General features: G+C 39.7%; 1 protein-coding gene and 1 pseudogene across 2 annotated transcripts in view; both read left to right on the top strand.

Annotated features, from left to right (window-relative positions):
- KIF5B (kinesin family member 5B) overlaps positions 1–4,807 on the top strand; it is a 53,460-nt gene extending 48,653 nt beyond the window's left edge. The window contains exon 26 of one of the 2 annotated variants that reach the window (XM_036252979.1): positions 2,375–4,807. The gene's annotated coding sequence lies outside the window, so the exon portion shown is untranslated. The remainder of the gene's footprint in view (positions 1–2,374) is intronic. The other variant, XM_036252988.1, reaches the window with a different exon arrangement.
- A 10,672-nt stretch (positions 4,808–15,479) lies between these two features.
- On the top strand, positions 15,480–25,043 carry LOC118638972 (annotated as a pseudogene).
- The last annotated feature ends 1,375 nt before the right edge of the window (positions 25,044–26,418 follow it).

Raw genomic sequence — 26,418 nt, forward strand, 5'->3', positions numbered from 1 at the left:
AATGGAAGTCATTTTTAAGAATAACACAAGTTGCCCTGGCCGCTTTGGCTCAGCGGTTAGATCCTCGGCCTGCGGTCCGGAGGAGAGACCCGGGTTCGGTTCCCGCTAAGGGCACAGACCTCGGTTGCAGTTTGTCCCTGGCCCTCGTTGGGTCGGGTGGGTGGCAGCCACTCGATGTGTCCCTTTCACATCGATGTTTCTCCCCCCCCCCCCCCCCAACCCGTTCTCGTTCTCTCTTCCTTCCACTCTATCTCAACAAAATATTTAAAAAGGTCCCCTGGTGAGGATTAAAAAAAAAAAAAGGAAAATACCCTAGGCTGAGGATTAATGGCGGCGGCAGCAGCAGCAGCAGCAGCAAAAGAATGACTGGGGGAAAAAAAAAAAAAGAATAACACAAGTTAAAATGTCATTACTTAATACAGAGAAGGTCCTTTTCTGGAAGTGGAAGGTGGGCAAGGGGCTTTTTAAAAATGTGAATATGCATATGAATGAAAGTTTATCCTTTTTGGATATTGTGCTCAGATTAACATTCGTATATAAACTTTGAACTCATATCTCATTAGCAGAGAAGATAGTCCATGGCCTTTCTTAAATATGTTCTCTCTTGGCCTGCTGGGATCGATGCAACGCAATGAAACTACAAGCACATGCTGCTTGCAGTGAGGGGAAGCTTTGCAAGGTAGCAAATGCTCCAGATCTCTGGATGCAGTCCCATTTATTTGCAGATTGGTACCCCCAGGTCACAAGTGGATTTAAGTAAATTATTTCCTTGAGATTGCATTAATACATACACCCTAGCTTTGTCTCTTGCTTTTTACGGGAAGAGACCTTGAAGCCAAAAGATAACAAACCCTTATTCACAAGCAAATGAAGTACCCAATACAACAGTGTGGGCCAGGTTTCCCTCTGGGCTAGGATTCCGAGATTGCATTAATACAAGGTTGAGAGTGTTTAACACAAGGTTAAAAAATGTCCATCTTCCAACCCCCCAACCCCATAAAATATAGCTAGGTTTTAGCTCAAGTAGAATGCTGATCCCAGTGTGATATGGCAGTTTAACACATGAGGGAGATAGCTAACCTCGTTTACCTAGGTTTTCAAGACCTGAAGTAATTATAAAAGTATAAAATTTACAGGTTTGTCTCGTTGCTGGTCCAAAGATAGTAGTTATTTTTTTAAACTCTTCAATCATTCAATCTTAAACCATGATTGAGGAGCATGTAATCTGCTTATGTGATAAATTAGTGAAAAATTAAAAACTGTAGAGAATTTGTTTAATTATTAAGAAAAACATTTCAAAACACTGGGTTTATTTTTGGGAACCATGGCATTGTATTAATAATACTCATACCTTTAGTACCCAATGTTACATGGCTGGTCTTCTAGTTTATAGTAATACTTTGAAAGTTGAATTTGTCTAAACATAGGTAAGTAGTTCAATACAAGGATGCCTCTAGGTAACAACTACTGAAATTATTTCTTTTACTGTGGCTTTTCTACCGTATACCTATCCTTCTACCTCTCTTTCTTTCTTTTTTTATATAGCCACTATGTATATAATGTTGCCCATTAATGGTCCTTTGCTTAAGAATGTCACTGACACTGTCTGCGTCTTTTTTATCTTTTTAAAAATATATGTGTGTATATATATAATTCATACATCAGCTTACTCATAGCTCTCTTGGGAAGAATAAAAACAAATGAAGCCCTGACTGGTTTGTCTCAGCGGTTAGAGTGCCAACCCTCAGACCTAAGGGTTGTGGGTTTGATTCCTGGCCAAGGGCACATAACCTGGGTTGTAGGTTCAATTCCGGCCCTGATTGGGATCCTACAGGAGGCAGCTAATTGATGTCTCTCTCTCACATTGATGTTTCTCTCTCTCCCTTCCTCCCTCCTTCCCATTCTCTCTAAAAATCAATGGAAAAACATCCTCAGGTGAGGAGATGAGGATTAACAAAATAAATGAAGGGCTGACCTCTTTTTTTTTTTTTAATCCTCACCTGAGGATATTTTTCCATTTTTGTTCAGATAAGAGTGGGAGGGAGGAGGAGGAGGAAGAGAGAGAGAGAAACATTGTTGCCTCCCACACAACCCCACAACCAAGGTACATGCCCTTGACCGGAATTGAACCCACAACTCATTGGTCCACAAGCCAATGCCCTAATTTCCGAGCCAAACTGGCCAGGGCAGCTGACCTCTTTTTAAACTTTGTATTGCTCATAGTAGCTCTACTTAGGAAGTAAAGTAAAGGAGAAGAAATCAAATCATTTAAACTATTGGTATATTTTATTTTACTTCATTTCTTTCACGATTATTTCAAACACAAGCTTTATGCAAATAAAAATATTTTCTCTGTGCTATCTCCTGTTCTTAGGTGTTGAAAGTAATTGAAGTATGAAGAGGACACAATGTCAAGCAGAGTCGAGTCATTCAGTGACTATAACCTTTACCCCCTGGGAATTGTAGAATTATAGTGTTTTTAAATGTATAAATTATACCTGACCTGTACAGCTGTTTCCTGCCCACTTTTCTCGTAAACTCTGCTGCTTCCCAACACAACTAGAGTGCAATTTTGGTGTCTTAGGGAAAAATGACAGTTTACAACTGTGGCCCTATTTATTACACAGTTTGTCTTTTGTATCTTAAATTTAGTCTTCACTGTGCCAAGCTAACTGTACCATATAGGATTGTGGTTTTTGTCCTTGTTTCTTTGTGTGTGTTTATTTTTTAATCTCAGATTACCTAGCTGCTACCGCTTATTATTTTTCTTATTCAAATCAAAGTGTCTTCCTTATTTTAGGGGAAATGAAACATTTAGATTAAATGTCTTAAATTTTACCACTTACACTACATGCCCACAAAATATATCGGGTCAGTACTTGATTTCAGAGTCAAATTTATTTTTATCCTCTCTGATGTTTGCTTTTGAAAACTACTGTTTGAGCACTGAAACCATAAAACTGCCTAAGCAGGCATTTGAGACTGAGCAAGGCTATATAATTGTTATCTCATGAAATGCCTGTTGCTGAATTTTCTTGAATAGAAATATTTTACAGTATCAGAAACAAATCTTAGTGTGAATTTGGAAAAGGAATTATATTTACATTTTTCCCAATTCTATAACCAACATAGCTTGATGGAATAAAAATACACTGCTTCATTCTGGTGAGCCTTCTAGTTAATATGAAAATTGAACAGATATTATTTGTCCACTTAAAATAGTAAAGTGAATTGAAATATTACAGGATTAAATATAATTTTATATTGTTAGTACTCTATTGGTTGATCTGAATTTATAGTCTGTGGAAATTTAGGAAAAAAAGTGGAAGAGCCAGACAAATATATGGTGAATTTATAAATATGTAGGTAAATTGTGATCTCAAATCCTTGAGGTATTTTTAACTTGCTACACTAAGTCATACCCGGTAATTTATTTCTTATTTAGCCTAGAAATAGTAAATTATTTGCAAGTCGCTAAGAATCTTCAAATAAATTATTTTATTGGTTATAACCCATAATTTTATAACTAGTACTAAGTGTACTTGTTTTTTCCACTTCTTCCTCAGATGATTAAACTAAGACAACAGTTTTTTTTAGGAAGCTATAAAAGTAATAGTGAAAGAGATTTAAATATTTGCTTCATCAATGGGGTGGTGACTGCAACTGTGTTAGTGGAAATTTGCAGAGAATGGGGTTGTAAGGGTAGAGAACCTTGGAAAGTTCTGTGTTAGGATCTGGCTGGCAGAATTAACTTTTTGAAGAAGTTTTATACACAGATATTTGTAATAAATTTGGAGCCATAGTCAGAAGACTCAGATCATAATTGGCTTATTTTTCTATTTCCTTAACTATTGTAATTTCCACTTTTATATAATTTTTGATTTAAAAGATAAATTTATTTATTTATTTTTTTAACAGTAAAAACCTTTGCTGTTGTAGTCTGCAGCCTTTAAAATAATTGTGTTGCTTTTAGGATTGTTCAGAAGAAACACTCTAAAAATTGAAATGAAATCCTGGTGCAGCAAGATTAAAGTAATGCAGTTAACTAAAAAAAAAAAAATAGTGTTACAGCTTATTATTTATGATGATACTTTTCTAAATTGAGAAATGTTTAGCTTCATTTACATAGACATTTACATTCTGTTTTCAGATCAGAACGCTTTGACAATATTCATAAATGAAGCGAATTTTTTCCTCTTGTCTGAATATGGTAGTTTCATTTTTGTTAGATATAGCACAGGAGTTGGTGCTGTGTAACAATGAATTGTAACTAGCATGTGGTTCAGAACATATGTTAAGTTTTTAAAAATATAAGTGTTTTTTTTTTATTTATAATTTCAAACTTTCACAAAGTATACAGAGAATCTCATAAATTTGTTTTTAGTAAACTGTGCTATAGGTTAGCAAATATAGCGTTTACTCTTACAAATGAAAATTTCTGATTATCTAGAACATTGACATTTTAATTTGCACCGTCTTTTTTTTTTTTTTTTTACTGAATATATTAATGTTCCTCTGAATGGTATTGATAAATGGTTCAGAAGAGAAACTCAGTAAAATAAAAGTAATATTTATTCATGGTAATCAATTAAATTATTTGCCTAACTTAAGAAAACTAGTATGTTTAACTCAATTTGACACAAGGTGATAGAAGAGTCTGAGACCTGTGGGATATGTTGGTTTATTTTCAGTGCTTGAAGATAAATGCAAAGATACTGATTTGGGAAGATGCGATATAATTTTAAGTTTTACTTTAACCTGCATGCTGTAAATGTGTTTTATGTTTAAATAAAAGAGGAAAAACTTTTTGGAATGTAATGACTTTTTAAAAACTTAAAGTATTAGGTTGAGTTTTATATAGCTCATTGGCCTTTTGTCATGACAGAATAGTGACTAATGTATGTCATATTCATGTATATTTTGCTTCCTAATGTATTGCGTATTCTTTGGACAGCAGGTATTAAATATGTAGGCTGAAGGATTTGAGAGCAAGAAATTAATTGTTGGTTTTACAGTGTTATTTCATTTTAGTGGAGTTTACATGGTTCTGTTCATCTGAACCTGATTTATTAACATAGAAGCTTTAAAGTATTTCAGTACTTCCTCAATGGTCATTCAGGTCTAGCTGGAGAAAACTTAAAACACTTCCTAAATTCTAACAATGATTGGGTTCTTAAAAATCTTTTAAAATTATTTATTATGGAAAATTTTAACTGTATATGAAAGTAGACAGTAAATAATGAAGCTCCAAGTACCTATCAATTTCAAGTTATCAACTCATAGCTAATCTTGTTTCATCCATAGCCCTACTCTTGTGCACATACCCCATATTATTTTGAAGCAGTCCCAGATATCATATGCTTTTATTCATAAATATTTAAGTATGTATTTTTAAATATATACTCCTTAAAAACATACAGTAAAATACCATTATCACAAAAAAAATGACAATTTCCTAAACAAAATTTCAATTTCTTGTATAAACAATTTGAATCGTGATCCAGCTAAAATCCATATATTACAATATAGTTCCCCTCCGTCTATTTTTCAACTTTTTTCCTTCAATTAATTTATAAAGAAAACAAGGTTATTTGTCCTGCAGAGTTTCCCGGATTTTGCTAATTACATACCTTTGATATCATTTAACATACATCTCTGTCCTTTGGTATTTCCTATAAATTCACATTTGGATTCACAGATTTAATCAGATTCATATTTTTGTTTTGTTGGGGGGGGCAGTATCACCTCATAGGTGATGGTATTCCTCCATCACGTGGCACGTAATGTCTAGTTGCATGGGACTACTGTATAAATAAAGAATCCCACTTCGCGGAAATTCATTTATTGTGGTAGAGTCTGGAACTGATTAACTGCGATAAACGAGTGCTGACTGTATTAGCCACCATTGATGTTCAGAACACCTAATCCATTGATTTATCAAAGGCTTAAAGAGGGCAACATTCCAATTCTATCATTCCTTCATTGTTAGCAGCAGTAGAGAAACTTGCCCTCATCCACTATTTGGCTACTAGTAGTGTAGCATATAGAGTAAAAAAGGACAAATGCTTGATTCTTTCCCTGAATTTACAAGTTTCCAAATAGTTCCTTCATGATTTTCCAATGGTGACCAGTTGTGCATTTTCTCCTATGTTTTTGTTTTTTATTTGGTTACTTTACATGTGCTCTATGAGCCTCCACGTCTCTTTTTTTTTCCTCTGGAGAAGTTTAAACAGAATCTCAAAGTTTATCTCCCATTCCCACTCTTTGGTAACATTACCAAGGCCTCCAGTGTGCTAGCCACTTTTGGCTCAGTAATTTCAATCCTGTCAACATTCTATGGAATGACCAGCTATCCGCATCTCTTCACACTATTATGGCAGGTAGGAGAGTTAACACGGCCCTGGGCCAAAATTATGCATGTGTGTCGTTTGCTACATGTTAATGTGAACTGCTTTTGTTCCTTTTGTAATGTGATAAGCACATTTACTCTTAGCTGGCAGTGTGAGAAGGGACAACAGTTGCAGAGGCTTCTGTATGGCCTCTTGACAGCCTGTATCCCACGGGCTAACGATGCATGTATGGAGTCATGGCATTTAATAAGTATGTCAGCTCTAGTTATACATAGACAGAAATGACCACCAGATGGGTCCACAAAACATATGCTCTTTATTTTTTATCCTCACCCAAGGACATTTTTTTCATTTTTTGTTCAGACAGCAGGAGGGGAAGAGAGGAAGAGAAACATCGACATAAAAGGGACACGTTGAGTGGTTGCCACCCACACCACCCAACCAGGGCCAGGGACAAACTGCAACCAAGGTACATGCCCTTAGCAGGAACCAAACTCAGGTCTCTGGACTGCAGGCCAATGCTCTTAACCGCTGAGCCAAACCAGCAGGGCAGCATATGCTCTTTAATGTGAGCACTTATTACATACATTTATAACTTAGCCAGCACTCTGTTTATTACTATTCCTCCACATCCTCCCTCCATGACGATGCTTCAGATCTCTGGGTATCAATATTGACTTAGACCCTGTGTCCAATGGCCTACCCCAAAATATTTGGTTAGTCCCTTTTCTTCAGTGTATAGTTACCTGAGTAAAAGGCCATAATTTGGGTGCAGGTCTGGGGGAATGTTACAGTCTGTACTTGGCTATTTTGCAAGGATCTTACTCCTGGGGACCTAACCTCTTCATTTGGTGTGCTCTGGGTTGGAAAACTGACTCAGGTCATTGAGCCATGAGGTCATGGCTTTTTAAATTAGGACAACTGCCCTCAGCATCTCTGTCTTCCATCATTGATATTCTGATGATAAATGCTGAATAGTATCACTGTTGGCTTCCTGCCTATGTTTCCTGAAAAGTGCTGTGTTTTATTAGCCATATCCATATCTGGGTTCAGTCTCCTTGGCTGCCATTCTAGTCCTGCATGTTGTGATAATGGTGTCCACCTGGCCTTTATGGTTGGGAGGGTGTAGAATTTTATCTCCATTGCTATCAGCAAAACCTAGTTCTACAACAGCCTTAGCTATTCTCAGCCCTGCCTTGCAGAAGAGCCAGCACTGAACTTTGTACTTAACCAAGTGATCAAGTGTAATATCACCAGTGATAACCTGTGGATATTTTATACCCCATATATGTGATGAGGGCATTTTACCACTGTATTTTTCCTCAAAACCCATAATCCCAGTGTAATCATGAGGAAAACAGACAAACCAAATAGAGGGACATTGTACAGAATGCCTGACCAATTCTCTGAAAGTTTCATAGTCGTGAAAAACAAAAGATAAACAATTACAAATTAGAGGAGACTTAGAAAACAAATGCAATGTGAAATTCTACAACAATAAGACATCACTGGAAACATTAGTGAAGTCTGTTCATTCTAATATACCAGTGAATTTTCTTAGTTTTGACAAAGGTGCAATGTTGATATAAGATGTTAACATTAGAAGAAACTGGGTAAAAAGCATAAGGGATTCTTTAAGGCACCACCTTTGCAATTTAATAAAGGGTTTATTTCATAATTATTGAAGCATAAAGTCACAACAAATGCAGGAGCCAACAGCAATAACTTTCTCAACCCCCAGATAACTTCTTCAAATCTACAGTCTTTTCTCTAGAAAAAGTAAAATAGAAGTTCCATAGACTGGGAAACACCAGGAACAGTTTAGGGTGGGACACAGTACTGAAAAGGAGTGTGCCAGTTATACAATTTATTGCCTCATCTCTAAATCCACTCTTCATTGCTATTATAGGCTGATTTGTGTCCCTTCAGATTTCATATGTTAAAGTCATAATTCCTAGGAACTTTCTTGGAGAGAGGGTCTTTTCAGAGATAATCGAGTTGAAGGTAATCAGGGTGGCCCTAATCTAATATGACTAGTATCTTTATCAGAGAGATTATGACAGACAGGGAAAATGGTCATCTATAAGCCATAAACAGGCCTGATCCTTCCCTTACAGCCCTCAGAAGGAACCGACCCTGCCAATACCCTGATTTTGGACATAGTTCTAGCCTCTAGAACTATGAGATCATAAATTGCTATTAAGTCACCCAGACTCTGGTACTTCATTATGGCAACCCTAGTAAACGAATACAATTGCCTACACTGTGCATTTGTCCTTGCTTACCTCTGGCATGCTTCATTTTGCTTGTTACTACCATCCAATTATCGATGGTGTATGGATAGGGGTGGGGACATCTGCTGGCATTCAGCCCCAATGTATATAGGCACATAGTTCACAGCTCTGGCCCTAGTCCTGTGACTATCTCTGGCTGGCAAGTGGGCTCCCAAAGTTCTGTTTCCCTGGGTAAGCCTGCCCTTCAGCCTTGTGGAGAGGTACTTCCTGCCCACCTGTCTTCTGGAAAGGTATATCATCCCACCTGTATCCCAATGAGGTATTTTCTTCCCAGTACCTGCCATGGCTCCCTGCTGCCTCAGCCTGACAGCACCTTCTGCTTGCCTGGGCACTGTCAGAACCTCTAATCCAGGCAATCTAGCAAACTTCACCACCCAGTAGCTGTAGCCACATCTTTGCCAACAAGATCTGAGTCCTAGACACATGTTGAGGAACCGCCTTCTAAGCTTGTGCCACCCTTGGGTACTGTCCCTTAGCCATAGAACATTCTTTAAAGTTCTCTGTACCCATTTATAGTTAATCCTTGGACCTTGACTGATAACAGAGAATAATATGAAAGTTTATAATCAGAATTTTTAGAATCTCTGCCCTTTTCCCTCACTTGGCTACCTGAATGCTGGCAGCCAGGCTTATTATGGTCTCCAACTGACAAATTAGAAGCTTCTGTGAAAATTGACATCTGACACTGGGGAGTATCTGCCAATGAAGCAGTACAGCTTCAGAAAAGCCACAGTCACCAACTTATCCTCATATGAACCAATTGCTTTCATTCAGCTTCATGTTTCCATTTTAAATAGGGACAAACTAGCAAGGATCACCAGGCATTTGAGGAAGAGTTTAAGATGAAAGGATTAAAAAAGAAGAAAAATAACTGGAAGAAAGTGGTACCATGAAGAAAGAATAAAATGTTTTGAAGAGCTACTACTAATATTCTTAGGCTTTGAAATAGTTAAAAGGTTTGTCTCCATTAAAAAAATAAAACAGGGAGATCCAAGATGGCAGCAGATTAGATGGAAGTTACCTCCTCCCAGGATGAAACTGGAATTACAACTGAATTACAGAAAAATCATTCAGAATAACCAATCGAAGACTAGCTGGAGAAAAACCTTATAACCAAGGATTTACAGAAGAAGCCACATCAAGTTTGGTTTGGAATGAAGAGTTGCAAGAGGGCTAGCAGGGCTCCCATGGGTGTCTGCTTAAGTTCCAGAAGAATATCTGCTGTAGGGAGCGGGGAGGTTCCCCCTGAGAAGTGTGGGGTCTAAGCCCCAAGCCAGGCTCCCCAGCCTAGAGTACCAGAACTGAGAAAGGTTCCCAGATAACATCCCACTGAGGAAAGCAGCGAGGTTTCTGTCTGCCAAGGAGAGATAGCTAGATGTGCGGGCACCTTCTTAAAGGGCAATGCACAGAATTTTGTTTGTAGCCCCTCACCCTGAGATCTAGTGGAGGGAGAGCAGAATAGACTAAAGCTGTGTGAGGAGAGCCAGGTTGGTAGGTCTGGGGAGAGCTGAGGTCAGCCACCAGCATCCCTGTGCTGTCATTCTCCCATACAGCAGAAGCCATCTTTCTCAGGCAGAGCATTCCCCTTCCTGCAGCATTAGCCTGGGGTGGAGGTGGGGGGGCAGGGGAGCAATTGCCCTACCTGCTGGAATGCCTCTTGCCCCAACCTGTGGAGCTTAAGTCCTTCTGAGAAGTATAGTTGGAGGCTCCTCAGTGATTAAGCCTAATAGCTTACGGTGGAGGAGGACCCTGGATGCTTTGATATTTTGTTGACTTGCCCAAGGCCCGGTGCTGATAAAGCAGAACTTAGTGCACAGTTTGATCCCTTCTGCATGCAGCCAGGTCTAGCAGAGGGATTCACGAGCTCCAAATCATGAATAGCTCCAAACAGGTTGCCCAGGGTGTCACAGACAATGTCTGATATAGGCCTGCACTGGAGGCCTTTTGAAAATGCCCAGAACCAATACACCCAGTAGCCAGCTTCAGACAACAACATAGCAAGCTACAAGAAGCTTCACAAGTAGCATAAACATAGGGAAATATCAGCAGGCACCAAACCCTGCCAAGGTGAATCTATTGCATGTGACCAGGATCTGCACAGCAGCCTGAAAACTGTGTTGGTGGTTGAACCTGAGTCAGCCAGCCTGAGGCTCAATCACATGCATAAATGGGCCAATAGCAATGAAGAGTCAATTACAACAGAAGGGCCCAATAATGTGCTCAAGGAACATTCTTAGAGCACCCAAGTCAGGTAAGCAGGGAGTCTGTACCACTGGGTCCTATAGGACACCTACTACATAAGGTCACCTTACCAAGACTGGGAGTTATTTCCAATCTAATACATAGAAACAAAGAAGCAGACAAAATGGGGAGACAAACAGGCCCCAAATGAAAGAAAAAGGGAATTCTCCAGAAGAAGAGCTAAAAAAAAAAAAAAAAAAAAATGGACGCAAGCAATTTATCAGATATAGAGTTCAAAGTAATAATTATAAAGATGCTCAACAGTATGAAACATGACATAGAAACCATAAGTAAGGACCAGTCAGATTGAATGCAATATCTGAAATAAAGACTACACTGGCAAGAATAAACAGTATGTTGGATGAAGGGGAGGATAGAATCAGCAATTTGGAAGACAAGGTAGAAAAGAACATTCAGAGCAGATAAAAAGAATTAAAAGAAAAATAAGGAAGACTTACAGTCAAGTTGGCAGTGTAAGTAAATGCAGTACTCGCCTCTTCTCACAACTATATCAGAATTACAACTAAACTACAGAACAATCATCATTCAAAATTGCCTGAAATCAAGCCGAATGGAAGTACTACAACAAAATGAAAAATGAAGCCACATCAACACTCGCAGCAGGGGTGGAGGCACGAACTGGCTGGTCCCACACCCGCATGTGACAGGTACAATCAGGAAGGACACTTCAGCTGGGAAGGTCCTCCCTTAGGAGCAAGGGGTGCCTGTCCCACACCAGGCCACCAGCTCAGAGTTCCAATGCCAGGAAGAGAAGTCCCCATAACTTATGACTGTAAACACCAGTAGGGAATTGAGGCTGAGGGAGGCGGAGGATGCTGGAGCCCCAGGCAGATCCTCTTAAAGGGCCAGCACAGACTTACTCACACTTGCTCCCTCTGTGCTCCAGCATGAAGGGGAGACAGCTTGAAAGGCACCAGAGATACATGGGGAAGAACTGAGTTGTTTGGCATCGGGGCGAGGGCTGGAGAGGCAGCTTTCTCCTGGACAGACATGCTGGCAGAGGCCTTTGTTCTTTTGGTAAGTTTTTCCCCCATGAGGCTGGCAGACAGTGCCATATCTGGGACTTCAGCAACCCGGCTCACACTGTTTGGCCCGCCCTGGTAATTCCCTAAGGCCCTCTCCCACCCAACTTTTGGCCCTCATAAGCTATTTCCAGAGGCTTTAACATAGGAAAGACCTGTCTTGGCTCCTGTTTTATATTTTTCTAAATACTCTCAAAAAAGTAGCATCTGGAGTCAGCAAACCCTATACCTCTCGCTAAGTGGCCCCAGGCTCAGCACTAGAAGCAGTCAGCCTTGGTTCGCAACTTGGCTTTGCCTGGGCACCTCCAAACCCAGAACAAGCAGCAGCCATTGGCAGATTGCTTTATAGTTCATGCCTGGTGGCCCTGGGTAGAGCACAGAGAATGACTGATCTTGCCCCAGAGCCAGCACACTCAGTGGACAGCTTCAGTCCATGGTGAAGCACCACCACTCAACCACCTCCCCAAGTGACACACTCAAGGAATGGACTCAGTGGGTGCCAGAGCCATGCTGAAGTAAGTCTTTCTTTGTGTGATGGGCCCCTGCACAGCTGGCCCTCCAAGGTAGTCAGAGGTTGGTGGTCAGTGGGCATAGCCAGTCTTTGCAGCTGATCAGCCTAAGTAAAACCCTCCCATTGTCATGCCAACAGCAATCAAGACTCAATTACAACAGAAAGGTGTAAAGTCCACATGAGGGGTGTGCTTCAAGGGCCCACCTGAGTGACCAGAAAGACTGTGCCACTGGACCCTACAGGACACCTACTACAATAAACCACCCTAGGAAGCCCAGGAGACATAGCAACTCTACCCAATACATAGAAACAAACATGGGGCAGCCAAAATGAGGAGACAAACTAACATGCCCCAAATATAAGAATAGAACAAAATTCCAGGAAAAGAACTAAACAAATGGAGATAAGTAATCTAATAGATGCAGTTCAAAAGACTGCTTATAAGGATGCTCAGTGAACTTAGTGAGGGCCTCAAGAGTATATAAAAGAACCAGTCAGAAGTGAAGGATGCACAGTCAGAATTAAGGAGGCACTAACTGAAATAAAGAATATTTTTGCAGAGATTCAATACCTACTCTACTTTTGCAGAATAGGTAAAGCCAAGAATCAAACCCTCAATTTGGAATATAAGGAAGTAAAACACCCAATCAGAACAGAAAAAAAAAAATCCCCCCAAATTGAGGACAGTGTAAGGAGCCTTTGGAACTTCAAGCATACCGACATTCGTATCATGGTAGTGCCAGAAGGAGAAGAGAGAGAGCAACAAATTGAAAACTTATTTGAAAAAATAATGATAGAAAACTTCTCTAACATGGTGAAAGAAGCAGACATACCAGTCCATGAAGCACAGAACATCATCCCAAACAAGATGAACCTGAAAAGACCCACACCAAGACACATCATCATCAAAATGCAAAAGGTTCAAGACAAAGAGAGAATCTTAAAAGCAGCAAGAGAAAAACAGTTAGTTACCTACAAGGGAGCTCCCAGAAGACTGTCAGCTGATTTCTCAAAAGAAACTTTGCAGGCCAGAATGAGCAAGAAATATTCAGAGTGATGAAAAGCAAGAACCTACAACCAAGATTACTCTATCCTGCAAAGCTATCATTTAGAATCGATGGACATATAAAAAGTTTCCCAGACAAGAAAAAGTCAAAGGAGATCATCACCACCAAACCAGTATTATATGAAATGTTAAATTGTCTTCTTGAAGAAAAAGAATATCCAAAATGTGAATAATAAAATGTCAATAAATACCTATCTATTGACAATTGAATCTACAAACAAAATGAACAAGCAGAACAGAAACAGATTAATAGATAGAGAGAACATTTTGTTCTCTCCAGATGGGAGGGGGGTTGGGGGAATGTGTGAAAAGGTGATTAAGGAGTACAAATAGGTTGTTAGACTGATGAACCTCAAAGGGAAGGGGGTGGGAAGAAATAAGCCAAAGAACTTCTATGCATATATGCATAACCAATGAACACAGACAATAGTGTGGGGAAAGGAAGGAGGGGGCAGGAGTAGAGAGGAGGGGGGTCAATAGGGGAAAAGGGAGGAACATCTATAATACATCCAACAGTAAAGGTAATTTTAAAAAAAAGAAAAAGAAAAATAAGGATAGCCCTGGCCAGTGATTGAAGTGTCAGCCTGTGACCCAAAATGTCATGGGTTTTATTTCTGTTCAAGGTCATGTACCTGGATTGCAGGTTTGATCTCCAGCCCCTCTAAAGGTTATGCAGGATGGAACAAATCAATGTATCTCTCTCACATTGATGTTTTTCTCTCTTACTCTTCTGCCCTTCCACTCTATCTAAAATAAATAAATAAATAAATAAATAAATAAATAAATAAATTCTCAGGAGAGGATTGTGTGTGTGTGTGTGTGTGTGTGTGTGTATGATAGTTTAAGGAACTTTGGAACAACATGAAGCATAACAACATTCAAATCACAGGGGTACTAGAAGGAAAAGAGAAAGAGCAAAAAATTGAGAATCTATTTGAAGAAATAATGACCAAAACATCCCTAACCTGGCGAAGGAAAAAGACACACACATTCAGGAAGCATAGAGAGTTCCATGCAAGAGGGACCCAATAAGACCCATACCAAGATACATCATAATAAAAATGGAAGATTGAAAATATAGCGGTGGGCAGGACCGGAGCAAGGGTGAGTGTGTGAGAGCAAAAGCGAGTGTGAAAGAGAGTGTGAGTGGACATGAGTGTGGACGAGCAACCTGAAGTAGTGCAGAAAGGTGAAGCAGAGGGTTCCAGTGCTATGGACTAGGGGTACCTAGCTACCATGGCAAGTGGCTTGTCAGAGCATTCTCCCTGTGTGGCCAGAAGGCACCACCATTTTGGAAGATTCACTGGTCTTCTCTGGGAGGAGGCAGTGGGGAGCAGTGAGGGCTGAGTGACCTGAATTCACCAATGCACCTTGCACCATCGGACCATTGGACCCAGCTGTGTCAATGCAAACCTGCTTGTGAAAGTAGCAACCAGCTGGGAGCTGAGCACCATCTCCCACAGTACAACAGAAGTGCCAGCTTGGGAGCAGAGCAACACCCTCACAGCAGCAGCCTGATCAGAGCCAAGCATGACCCATGATCCCCAGCAGCAGTAGCACCAGCTTGGGAGCCCAGCACCTTCCCCCACAGCAGCAGTGAATAGGCGGAAGTGGACCCCCAACCCTAATAGCAGCAAGGCTTGGAGCTGAGACACACCCCAAGCAGCAGAGCTTGGGAGCAGATATCCACCCCCAGGCAGCAGAAGCACAGACAGAAAGCTGAGACCCATTCCAAGCAGCATCAGCAGAGTCTGATCAGGGGTGGTGCCCCAGCACAAGCAGCAGCAAGGCTAGGACAGCCATGACCATCCCTGACAACTGCAGCAACAGATTTGGAGTGGCGTCCCTCAGCAAGAAGCAGCAAAGTCCTGGTTGCTGAGCATCCTCAACCCTCAAAAGCAGCAGAGGATTGGGAGTTGAGAGTACCCCTTGGCAACAGCAGCAGCAGTAGCAGTGCAAACTGGTAGTGGACACATGCCCCCAGAAGCATCAGCAGTGACTGATCATGAGCTGAGCCCCACCAGCAGCAGTGCACTCCAGGAGAAAACCAGCTGGACCCACATATACCTGCAGCACCTACAAAGACAGACCAATTCCAGCTGCCAGTTTTCAATCCTCCAGGACACACAGAAGGCAAGAGGTGCCATACACCAAAAGTCAGGGAGGCACTGCAGCCTCAGCTGATACACACTGACTTACCTACTCATCCCAACATCCCTCACTGAGCCTGGAATTACCAGATTGCTAAAATGGTGAGACAAAGAGACATCACCCAAATGAAAGACAAGGAGGAATCAGTAGAAAAGAAACTACATGAAATGGAAGTAGGAAATTTGTCAGATAAAGAATTCAAAGCAATGATTTTAAGGGTGTTCAAACAATTTAGTGAGAATTACAAACAAATAAATGAGAATTATAAAGAATTCAGTGGGAACTATATCAGCATTAAAAAAAAAAAAAAAAAAGGTAGAAATGGCCCTGGCCAGTTTAGCTCAGCAATTGGAATGCTGGCCTGTGGTCCAGAGAGACCCAGGTTTAGTTCCTGCTAGGGGTGTGTACCTCGGCTGCAGTTTGTCCCCGGCCCTGGTTGGTCATGCGGGTGGCAGCCACTCGATGTGTCCCTTTCACATAGATGTTTCTCTCTCTCTCTTCCTCTCTCTCCCTCCCACTCTATCTGAACAAAAAATGGAAAAATGTCCTCAGGTGAGGGTAAAAAAAAAAAAAAAAGGCAGAAATGAATAAAAACCAAGTGCAAATAAAGAATTACAAAGCTGGTATGAAAAATATCTTAGGATTCAAGAGGAGATTAGAAGAAGCTGAAGACTGAATCAGTGAGTTAGAAGACAAAGTAGAAAACCCACCTGAACATAGCAGCAAATGGGAAAAAAATGAAAAAGCATCAGAGTTTAAGAAAGCTTTGGGATAACACAAAACATAACATTTGCATCATAGAGGTTCCACAAGGAGAAGAATTAGAGAATGAAATGGAGAATCTGTTTGAAGAAATAATGACAGAAAACTTCCCTAATTTGGTGAAGGAAAAAGTCACACAAGTCCAGGAAACACAGAGTCCCAAGCATGATGAAGACCAAAAGACTCACAACTAGACACATCATTATTAAAATGGCAAACATCAAAGCAAAGACAAAGAATCTTAAAGGAAGCAAGAGAGAGACAGAAAGTTATGTACAATGAAGTTTCCGTTAGACTGTCAACAAATTGCTCAATAGAAGCACTTCAGGCTAGAAAGAAGTGGCATTAAGTATACAAACTAATAAAAGGCAAGGGTCTGAATCCAAGACTACTCTATCCAGCAAGGCTATCTTTCAAAATTGAAGGTGAAATAAAGAGCTTCACAGACCAAAAAAAAATTGCTAAAGAAATTTGCTACCACCAAGCCAGCACTGTGAAAAATGCTAGAGGGACTGTTGTAAAAAGAAGAAGAAATAGTAGGAGCAAAAAATGGCGGGGGAAGTGAATCGAACATACACAGACAATCTCCCAGGACCAAATAAAAATTACAACTAAAATAAAGACAAATCGTCAGAAAAGAGCAACAGAAAAGCAGCAGGAGAGGAAAATATAACCAGAAACACTGGTAGGTCTGTGGAGGTGCAAGAGGGGGACTGGGAGCCCACGGACAGCGCCAGTCTTAGCTGTGAGCAGTGCCTTCGGGGTTGAAATCCCAAGCTGGCTCCACAATGCAGAGGGCCGGGACAGAGTACTAGATTGGCTACAGCCACTCACCATGGGCTCCAGTAGAGGGAGGGCAGACTGAACTGGAACTCTGTGGGGACACCTAGGATTTGGAGAGTGCTCAAAGTTTTTGCTGAGTCTTGGCCACAAAGGACAGTGGCCAGCTTGCTCCTTCCCAAAGCTGTGGGGAAAAGCAGCAGCCCCTCCATCAGAGACTCATCCCCACCCAGGTGAGCCAAAGAAATGCAAATTGAGGCTCATTAACAACAAGCATCTGCCCACCCTCTGGAAATCCTCTTATGCAGAACACCTGAGGGCTACATCCCAAGGCCCTCAGTAACTGAGACTAATGGCCTTAAGGCAAAAAGATAGAGGCTAACTGAACCTTTGCTGGGCTTGCAAATCTACCCAGGAATGTAAGATTTGACAGTGGTGTTTAACATGAGCCCTCCCACTCTCATCTAAACCCAGTGGTTGTCAACCTTCCTAATGCCAAGAACCTTTAATACAGTTTTTCATATTGTATGTAGGCATATCTGCATGTGGACGGACCCGCATAAAGATGGATAGAGGAGTGGAGTCTCGGTTCCTAAGACCATCAGAAATATGTGTTTTCCGATGGTCTTAGGAGACTCGTGTGAAAGGGTCATTCGACCCACAAAAAGGTTGTGACCCATTGGTTGAAACCGGTGCAGTAAAGAGAGCCACAAAAAGCAGAACACCAACACCTACAGATAAAATTTGGCAGGCTCCAAAACCCACTGAGATAGCCAAAATGGTAAAACAAAGAAACAAGTCCAAAATGAAAAAACAAGAGAACTCTATGGAAGATGAGATAAATGAAATGCAGTTAAACAAGTTATCAGAGGTAAAGTTCAGAGCCATGATCTTGGGGAAGCTCAACAGCATGAGTAAAGACATCAACACCATGAGTAAAGATATAGAAATATTGAAAACCAACCAAGTGGAAATGAAGAATGACATAGCAGAAATAAAGAACACATTGGAAGGACTAAACAGCAAATTAGAGAAACCTGAGGACCAGGTCAGTGCTTTTAGAAGACAGGATAAAAAAAAATCAACCAATTAGAAAACCAAACTTAAAAAAAACAAAACAATAAAAAAAAACCCAGAAATACAAGATTCCAAAATGGCGGCAGAGTGAATGGAAGCTACACAGACTGTCTCCCAGGGCCAAACTGGAATTACAACTAAAAGAAAGACAAATCGTCAGGAAAAAGCAACAGAAAAGCAGCTTGCAAGGATCATATAACCAGGGACACTGACTCAATCCTGGTAGGACGTGCGAGAGGGAAGCTGGGAGCCCACAGACAGCAGTGGCCTTAGCTGTGAGCAGTGCCCTCGGGGTTAAACTCCCAAGCAGCTCCACAGCTCAGAGCCAGAACAGACACTAAAATAGCCAAAGCCACTCATTTTGGGCTCTGGCAGAGGGAAGGCAGACTGCACTGAAACTGTGTGGGGACACTCGAGATTTGAAGGGCACTCAGAACTTTTGCTGAGTTGCAGCCACGCAGGAGAGTGGTCATCTTACTCCTTCCCTGGGCTCTGGGGAGAGGCAGCAGCCCCTCCCTCGGGGATTCAACCCCACCCAGGTGGGCCATTGACATGCAAGTTGAAGCTCATTAACAACCAGCATCTGCCCCACCCTCAGGAAAACCCCTTACTCTGAGCACTTGAGGGAGTATTTTATTCAACTGAGAACCCAAGGCTCTTCAAGAAACTGCTACTGATAGCCTCCAAGCAAAATGCTAGAGAATACCTAAACCATTCCTGGGCTAGCAACTCTAACCAGAAAAGTAAGACTTGACAGTGGTGTTTAATATGGGTCCTCCCTCGCTCATCCAAACCCAAAACAGGGAGCCACAAACAGCAGAACACCAACACCCACAGGGAAAATTTGGCAGGCTCAAAAGCCCACTGTGACAGCAAAAATGGTGAAACACAGAAACAAAATTCAAATGAAAGAACAGGAGACCTCTACCAAAAATGAGATAAATGTGGACTAGTTAAGCAAGTCAACAGAGCTAGAATTCAGAGCCATGATCTTGAGGAAGCTCAACAGCATGAGTAAGGACATTAACAGCATAAGTAAATGCATAGAAATGTTGCAAATCAACCAATTGGAAATTAAACACCACCAAGAAATAATCAAGAATGACATATCAGAAATAAAGAACACATTGGAAGGTCTAAATATCAGACTAGAGGAAGCTGATGACCAGAGCAGTGCCTTAGAAGACAGGATAGAAAAAATCAACTAATCAGAAAACCAAAAGGAAAAAAAAACAATTTAAAAACAGGAAGACAGCTTAAGAGAACTGTGGGACAATTGAAAACGTAATAACATTTGCATCATAGGCGTCCCCGAAGAAAAAGAAAAAGAGCAAGGGATAGAGAATATATTTGAAGAAATAGTGACAGAGAACTTCCCTAATTTGGTGAAGAAAGAAGGCATTCAAGTTCAAGAAGCACAGAGATCCACAAGTAAGAAGAACCCAAACAAGCCCACATCAAGACACATAGTAATCAAAATGCCCAAAATTAAAGACAAAGAGAGAATCATAAAGGCAGCAAGAGATAAGCAACAGGTTACCTACAAAAAACCTCCATAAGGCTCTCAGCTGACATCTCAATGAAAAGATACAGGCCAGAAGGGAATGGCAGGAAGAAATCAATGTCATGAAAAACAAGGATCTGAATCAAAGACGACAGAGCAAGGCTATCATTCAAAATAGAAGGTTAAATAAAAAGCTTTCCAGACAAAAAAAAAAAAAAGGCTAAGGGAATATATTAGCACCAAACCAGAACTGCAAGAAATGTTAAAAGGACTGCTGTAATTAGTAGAATAGAAAAAAATATATAACCAAACTAAACAAAAATGACAAAAAACAAGTGCATATCAATAATCACCTTAAATGTAAATGGACTGAATGCCCCAATAAAAAGACATAGAGTAGCTGATTGGATAAGAAAGCATGACTCATCTATATTTTGTTTACAAGAGACCTGTCTCACAACAAAAGACTCACATAGGTTGAAAGTGAAAGAATGGAAAAAAATCTTCCAAGCAAACAAAAAGAAAAAAAATCTGGGGTAGCAATACTCATATCTCATAAAATAGATTTCAAAATGAAAGCCATAACTAGAGACAAAGAAGGCTACTACATAATATTGTAAGGATCTATCCAACAGGAAGATATAACCATGGTAAACATATACACATCCAATATAGGAGCACCAAACTATATTACAAGTCTTCTGGAGGATTTTAGAGAAGAAATCAACAGCAATACAATCATAGCAGGGGACTTCAACAACCTGCTGACATCACTGGATAGATCCTCTAGAAAAAAAATTTGCAAGGAAACAGAGACTCTAAATGAAGCACTACACCAAATGGATTTAATCGATATCCACAGAGAATTACACCAAAAAATGACAGAATTCACATTCTTCTCAAGTGCCCATGGGACATTCTCAAAGATAGACCACATGATAAAACACAAACTAAATCTCTACAAGTTCAAGAAGATTGAAATGATATCAAGCATCTTTCAGATCACAATGGCATGTAACTAGAAATCAATTGCAACAAAAACATGCAAAGACATTTGAACACATGAAGGCTAAATAGCATGTTATTTAAACAATGACTGGGTTACCAAGGAGATCAAGGAAGAAAATTAATCCTTCCTGGAAACAATAAAAATGAACACACAACAACACAAAATCTATGGGATGCACCAAAAGCAGTTCTGAGAGGGAAGTTCATAGCACTACAGGCCTACCTCAAGAAGCAAGAAAAATTTCTAATAGACTATCTAACCTCACAACTTTAAGAATTAGAAAGCAAACAAAAAGAAAAACCCACAGCAAGTAGAAGGAAGAAAATAGTAAAGATCAGAGCAAAAATAAATGACATAGAGAACAAAAAAACAATTCAAAGGATCAATGAAGCAAGAACTAGTTTTTCAAAAAGATAAACAAGATTGATGGACCCTTAGCTAGACTCACCAAGAAACAAAGAGAGAGAACCCAAATACACAAAATCAGAAAAAAAAAGAGGAGAAGTAACAACTGACACCAAAAAAATACAAAAAAATTGTTAACAACTACTATGAACAATTATATGGCAAAATATTTGACAATCTAAGTGAAATAGACAAATTTCTAAAAACACATACTGTCCCAAAACTGGACCAAGAAGAGATAGAAAACTTGAACAGACCAATAAAAACTAAAGACATTGAAGAAGTAACCAAGACTCTCCCAGCAAACAAAAGCCCAGGCCCATATGGCTTTACGGGGGAGTTTTATTAAACATTCAGAAATGAACTAACACCAATTCATCTCAACCTATTTCAAAAATTCAAAACGAAGGAAGACTTCTAAAGTTGTTATATAAGGCCAGCATAAGTCTAATTCCAGAACCAGAAAAAGACATCACAGAGATAGAAAACTACAGACCAATATCCCTGATGAACATAGATGCCAAAATCCTGAACAAAATACTAGCTAATCGAATGCAACAATACATCAAAAAAATTATTCTCCATGTCCAAGTGGGATTCATACCAGGGATGCAAGGCGAGTACAATATTCTCAGATCAATAAACGTGATACACAACATAAATAAAATGAAGAATAAAAACCACATGATAATATCAATAGATGCTGAAAAAGCATTCAACAAAGTCCAGCATCCATTTCTGATAAAAACGCTCAGCAATGTAAGAATAGAGGGATCACATCTCGACATAATAAAGGCTATATATAATAAACCTACATCCAACATCATACTCACTGGGAAAAAAACTAAAAGCATTTTTCTTAAGAACAGGAACAAGACAAGGATGCCCACTTTCACCACTCTTATTTAACATAGTACTGGAAGTCTTAGCCACAGCAATCAGACAGGAAAATAAAATAAAAGGGATCCAAATTGGAAAGGAGGAAGTGAAACTCATTATTCACAGATGATATGATATTATACACAGAAAACCCTAAAGATGCCATGAAAAGTCTACTAGACTTAATAAATAAATTTGGCAAAGTAGCAAGATACAAAATTAACATCAAGAAATTGACAGCATTTTTATACACCAATGATGAACTCACAGAAAGAGAAACTGAAAAAACAATCCCAATTACCATGCCAGCAAAAAAAAAAAAAATTAAGATACCTAGGAATAATCTTAGCCAAAGAAGTAAAAGACCTATTTGCAGAAAACTACAGGATATTGAAAAAAGAAATAGCGGAAGATATAAAAAACTGGAAGCACATACCTTGTTCGTGGATTAAGAGAATTAACATCATTAAAATGTCCTTATTACCCAAAACTATATAGATTCAATGCAATCCCAATCAAAATATCAACAAAATATTTCACAGAACTAGAACAAATACTTTAAAAGTTCATATGGAACCAAAAAAGACCCTGAATAACCACAGCAATCTTGAAGAAGAAGGACAAAGTCGGTGGGGTCACAATACCAGATATCAGGTTATATGACAAAGCTACTGTAATCAAAACAGCCTGGTACTGGCACAAAAACAGGCATATGGACCAGTGGAACTGAACAGAGAACCTAGAAATGGACCCAAGACATTTGCTCAATTAATATTTGACAAAGATGGCAAGAGCATACAATGGAGTAAAGACATCCTGTTTAATAAATGGTGTTAAAAAAAATTGGACAGCTACATGCAAAAAAAATGAAACTAGACCATCAACTTACCCCATACACCAAAACAAACTCAAAATGAATAAAAGACTTAAATGTGACCGTGAATCTATAAAAATTCTAGAAGAAACTGTAGGCAACAAAATTTCAGACATCATACGCAGCAGAATTTTCACTGATACATCACCTAAGGCAACAGAAAAAAAGGAAAAAATGAACACATGGGATGACATCAAACTCAAAAGCTTCTGCACAGCAAAAGAACAATCATCAAAATGGAAAAGAAACTCACTCTATGAGAGAGCATAATTGCCAATAATACATCAGATAAGGGGTCAATTTCCTACATATATAGAGTACTCATACAACTCAACAAAAAGAAGACAAAGAACCCAATTAAGAAATGGGCAGAGGAGCTGAATAGACACCTCTCCAAACAGGACATACTAGTGGCCAAGAGACATATGAAGAAATGCTCAACATCTCTAATCATCAGAGAGATGCAAATTAAAACAACAATGAGGTATCACTTCACACCTGTCAGAATGGCCGCCATCAACAAATCATCAAACAAGTGTTGGCAAGGGTGTGGAGAAAAGGGGACTCTGGTACACCTCTGGTGGGAATGCAGAGTGGTGTAGCCGCAATGGAAAACAATATGATGTTATCTCAAAAAATTAAAAATTGAACTGCCTTTTGACCCAGTGATTCCTCTTCTAAGACTGTACCCTAAGAAGCTTGAAACACCAATCAGAAAAAAATATATGTACCCCCATGTTCATAGCAGCACTATTTACAATAGCTAAGATCTGGAAACAGCCCAAGTGTCCATCAGTAGATGAATGGATAAAAAAGCAGTGGTACATATACACAATGGAGTACTATGCAGCGGTAAGAAAGAAAGATCTCTTATCCTTTGAGACTACATGGAGGGACCTTGAAAGTATTATCCTAAGTGAAACAAGTCAAGCAGAAAAAGACAAATACCACATGATCTCACTTATTTGTGGGATAATAGAACATAACAGTCTGAGGAATAGGGTAGACCCAGAGACGTGGAAGTAGGGTACAGACTGAGAACCCTCAGAAGAGGAGGTGGAGGGGGCAGGGAAGAGATAAACCACAGAACTTATATGCATGTACGCATAATCAATGGACATGGACCACAAAGCCGGGGAGGAGGTTGGGGGGATGGGGAGGAGAGTGTCAATAGGGTAAAAAAGCAGAAACATTTGTAACAAAATAAAAATAAAAAATAAATAAAAGAAAAACAAGCAGTGCATCTTAGATGAGGGTATGAGTATCCTGGACTTAGACGAGAGCATGGCAGACCCCCAAAGCTGTTTTATGACAAGAATGAAGCCTGAAAAAACATGCACAACTCTAGCATGATTGATGTTTAGAGCAAGATCGCAGGGCGAGTATTGGAGTTCCTTGTTCTGCCTGAGAATAAGCCCATTTACCTGTTGAATTTTGGCTGCAGTACTGGGCTGAGTGGAGATTATCTCTCTGAGGAGGGGCACTACTGGGTGGGCATCAACATCAGCCCTGACATGCTGGATAAAGCCTTGGACCAAAAAGCACAAAAAGACCTACTTCTGGGGGATATAGTCCAAAGCATCCCCTTCAAACTGGGGTCCTTTGATGGTCGTATCAGCATTTCTGCTGTGCAGTGGCTCTGTAATGCTAAGAAGTCTGACATTCCTGCCAAGTGTCTGTACTGCTTTTTTTCTTCTCTTTATTCTGTACTGGTCCATAAAGCCTGAGCTGTTCTGCAACTGTACCCTGAGAACTTGGAGCAGTTAGAGCTGATTACAACCCAGGCCATCAAGGCTGGCTTCACTGGTGGTGTGGTGATGGACTATCCCAATAGTGCCAAAGGAAAGAAGTTCTACCTCTGTTGGTTTTCTGGACCATCAACCTTTCTGCCAATGGTTCTGAACAAAATTAAAGATGAAGAAGAGGCCAGGGAATCCACATTCACGATAAGACAATTTCCTACAGAATTGCAAGAAGCAAGGTGGTGAGGAAGACCCGTGAGTGGGTGCTGGAGAAGAAGGAGCACCATAAACGTCAGGCAAGAAAGTCAGACCTGATACGCAGTATACTGGCCACGAGTGCAAGCTCTACTTCTAAGCAGTTAGCTGCATCCAGTGGGACAGCTTGGGGTACATACAGTTATGAACTGTGCTATCCAGCTAAGGCACTTGCCTCTGGAAAGTTTTATACATTGAAGTACCTACTTCATCAGTTGATAAAATAGTGTTTAAAAAAGTTCTAATAGTATTTCTTCATTAAACAAAGTTCTGAGAGAATTTTATTTTGTTGTAAAAGCAATTAACCACTTTCTGTGGCAAAAAACAAATGAACACACACACACACACACACACACACAAATAGAAAGACAGCTTAAGAGAACTGTGGAACAACTGGAAATGTAATAACATTCACATTATAAAAGTCCCCGAAGGAAAAAAAAAAAAAAAAAAGAACAAGGGTTAGAAAATAAATATATTTGAAGAAAAAGTAACAGGAAACTTTCCTAACTTGGTGAAAGAAGATGGCATTCAAGTTCAAGAAGCACAAAGAGCCCCAAGTAAGAAAAACCCAAACAGGCCCACACCAAGACACATAGTAATTAAAATTCCAAAAATTAAAGACAAAGAGAGAATCCTAAAGGCAGCAAGAGATAAGCAACAGGTTACCTACAAAGGACTCCAATAAGGCTATAAGCTGACTTCTCAACAGAAACACTATAGCCAGAGGGAATGGCATAAAGTAATCAAGTAAAAACAAGAATCTGAATCCAAGACTACCCTATCCAGCAACACTATCATTCAAAATACAAGGTCAAATGTAGAGCTTCCCAAACAACAAAAAAAAAGCTAAGAAAATATATTAGCACCAACCAAGCACTGCAGGAAATGTTAAAAGGACTGCTGTAATTATTAGAAGAAATAGGAAGAAAAATAGAACCACACTAAACAAAAATGGCAAAAATGAGCACTTATCAATAATCACCTTAAATACAAATGAATTGAATGCTCCTATAAAAAGACACAGATTAGCTGATTGGATAAGAAAGCATGACTCATCCATATGTTGCTTACAAGTGACCCACCTACAAAGAAAGAAAGAAAACTACAGGTCAATATCCATGATGAACATAGATGCCAAAATCCTGAACAAAATACTAGTAAATCAAATCCAGCAATACATCAAAAAAAAAAAAAAAATTTCATTTTGAGCAAGTGGGATTCATCCCAGGAATAAAGGGCTGGTACAATATTTGCAAATCAATAAATGTGATACACCACATAAACACAATAAAAGATAAAAACCACATGATCATATCAATAGATGCTGAAAAAGCATTTGACAAAATCAGGCACCCATTTCTGATAAAAATGCTCAGCAGTGTGGGAATAGAGGGATCATATCTAGACATAATAAAGGCCATATATTAAAGACCTACAGCCAACATCATACTCAATGGGCAAAAACTAAAAGC

The sequence above is a fragment of the Molossus molossus genome, unplaced genomic scaffold (assembly GCF_014108415.1).
Source record: "Molossus molossus isolate mMolMol1 unplaced genomic scaffold, mMolMol1.p scaffold_m16_p_1, whole genome shotgun sequence".
In the NCBI taxonomy this organism is placed as follows: Eukaryota; Metazoa; Chordata; class Mammalia; order Chiroptera; family Molossidae; genus Molossus; species Molossus molossus.